The sequence below is a fragment of the Cucumis melo genome, unplaced genomic scaffold, assembly GCF_025177605.1.
Source record: "Cucumis melo cultivar AY unplaced genomic scaffold, USDA_Cmelo_AY_1.0 utg001531l, whole genome shotgun sequence".
Classification (NCBI taxonomy): domain Eukaryota; kingdom Viridiplantae; phylum Streptophyta; class Magnoliopsida; order Cucurbitales; family Cucurbitaceae; genus Cucumis; species Cucumis melo.
In genome coordinates, this window is record NW_026124637.1 from 27,501 (window position 1) to 30,438 (window position 2,938).

A 2,938-nucleotide genomic window follows, 5' to 3' on the forward strand; every position below is an offset into this window, starting at 1 on the left:
TTTTCTGTTTTGGCTCGGCTATCACACCTAGCCGAGCCATTCCCTTTTATGATACTGAGCCGGGCAAAACCAATAAAATAAAGAAACAAATTGATTCGCCGAACAAAAGGAGAGAGAGGGATTCGAACCCTCGATAGTTCTTTGTTTCGAACTATACCGGTTTTCAAGACCGGAGCTATCAACCACTCGGCCATCTCTCCGAAAGATAATTTCTATTTTATTTATATTCCATCCCATCGAATAGAAGATTGACATATAAGTTGCTACCATTACTGTCTATACTATAGACAAATATAAGGCGTGAATCTATAAGTCTATCTCTATACATATAGATATATATGATCCAGTATACCCCTTTTTGTGAAGTAAAAAAAGACTACCCCGCAATCCCATGCATGCTAAAGTATTAAAAAAGTAAGAAGTAATATAGAATCAATGGATTTATGGTAAAATCCCTCCCTGATACATTTTATCAAAATTTTGGCTGGCTGGTAAAGGGATCAAATGGTATATTTTGTTGGTAGATTGGAGGATTAGAAACATGACTATTGCTTTCCAATTGGCTGTTTTTGCATTAATTGTTACTTCATCAATCTTACTGATTAGTGTGCCCGTTGTATTTGCTTCTCCTGAAGGTTGGTCGGGTAACAAAAATGTTGTATTTTCCGGTACATCATTATGGATTGGATTAGTCTTTCTGGTGGGTATCCTTAATTCTCTTATCTCTTGAACCTCTTCGTTCTCGATACAAAAATGAAACGACCCTCCCCTAATTCTTTCGAATTGTGAGAGACATTAAAATACAATATAAGTCCTAAAAATGAAAAATGCAAATAAAGAAAAAAATTTAGAGGGAGGGGGTCTCTTTCTTGTATTGTCAAAATTGAATATATCTCACATAATTCATATAAAAATAATATATTTGAAAGTATATAATAATACTTAGATATTGATAATAGAGAAACTATATATTATATATAATTATATAGACAAAAATATATAATTATCTTTATTTAGTTATAAAGATGAATTCCAAATATTAGAAAAATAAATAGTATAGTATAAAATATATTATATAATAACTATATAATTGGTTAAATCTATATATATATTATATAAAAATAGCCTAATTATACTCTAACCTAGTATTAATAGCCTAGTATAAGAGGATAGCTCTGCACTGATCTATACTATAGATTGCAGATAAAAAAAAATGCGGATATAGTTGAATGGTAAAATTTCTCCTTGCCAAGGAGAAGATGCGGGTTCGATTCCCGCTATCCGCCCAGGATGAGGATAATGGGTTAATGTTTTTCATTTAATAGGATAAATTTTTAAGTATAGTCGACCGTGATAGTATAGTGGTTCTATCCTCCCCCCTTCTTTTCCTCCCATCTGGAAAGAAAAAAAGCGAATATTATATAGTAATTAATTAATAGTTACCAAGATCAAACCTCAATTTTTTTAGACAAAAAAATTTTGCGGAGACAGGATTTGAACCCGTGACTTCAAGGTTATGAGCCTTGCGAGCTACCAAGCTGCTCTACCCCGCGATAAAGAGAAGAACTGTGAACTAATAGACAAACAAAGATTGAATGCACCCCTATACCATATCTGTACAAATAGAATAGTCCATTTATACAGAATGGTAAAGGGGTCCCTCTATAATCATAGAAATTAATAGAAAGAGATATTTGAATCCTTACCAACTTGATCTTGTTGCCCCAGGCAACAAGCATGCATGAACCATTTCACGAAGTATGTGTCCAGAGAGCCCAAAGTCTCGATAGTTAGCTCTCGGTCTTCCGGTTAAAAAACAACGTCGATGAAGACGTGTGGGTGCACTATTACGCGGTGGGGATTGTAACTTTCCATGAATTTCCCATTTCTCACTCAACGATGGAACTTTGCTTATTTCTTGTTTTAAGGATCGACGAATCAAATGATATTTTTGTTCCAATTTTTGCCTCTTCTTCTCCCTCTGAATTAAACTTTTCCTTGCCATAATGATTCAATTCCTAGTAGTATCAATGATACAAGTCGGATCCTAGATGTAGAAATATAAGAAGGAAGATCTCCTTCTCCATCGAAAGAAATGATATTTTCGCGGATACAACACATACAAAATTAACCAAATTTGCCTGATGTAGAGGCAATCAAGAAAGCCGCATAAGTAAATATATAACCTACAGAAAAGTGGGCTAATCCAACTAATCTTGCTTGCACAATGGAAAGAGCCACTGGTTTATCTCTCCATCGAATCAAATTAGCCAAAGGTGTGCGTTCGTGAGCCCATGCTAAAGTTTCAATCAATTCTTGCCAATATCCGCGCCAGGAAATTAAGAACATAAAGCCAGTAGCCCAAACAAGATGTCCAAATAAGAACATCCATGCCCAGACTGATAAACTATTCATACCAAAAGGATTATATCCATTGATAAGTTGTGAAGAGTTTAACCATAGATAATCTCTTAACCATCCCATCAAATAAGTGGAAGATTCATTAAATTGTGAAACGTTACCCTGCCATAATGTGATGTGCTTCCAGTGCCAATAAAAAGTAACCCATCCAATGGTATTTAACATCCAGAAAACTGCCAAATAAAAGGCGTCCCAAGCCGAAATATCACAAGTACCACCTCGTCCCGGACCGTCGCAAGGAAAACTATAACCAAAATCCTTTTTATCCGGCATTAATTTGGAACCACGTGCATCTAAAGCACCTTTTACTAAGATCAATGTAGTTGTATGTAAACCTAAAGCAATAGCATGATGAACCAAGAAGTCTCCGGGCCCTATTGTTAAGAATAGTGAATTACTATTCTCATTAACAGCATTTAACCAACCTGGCAACCATATGCTTCGACCCGCATTGAACGCCGGGCCGCTTGTTGAAGATAAAAGTACATCGAAGCCATATGAAGTTTTACCATGAGCG

At 35.4% G+C, this 2,938-nt stretch overlaps 1 non-coding gene across 1 annotated transcript; it reads left to right on the forward strand.

Moving 5' to 3' along the window:
• Positions 1-1,215: 1,215 nt before the first annotated feature.
• TRNAG-GCC (transfer RNA glycine (anticodon GCC)) lies at positions 1,216-1,286 on the forward strand. Its single transcript has one exon. It is a non-coding gene; the product is annotated as a tRNA-Gly (tRNA).
• Positions 1,287-2,938: the final 1,652 nt, after the last annotated feature.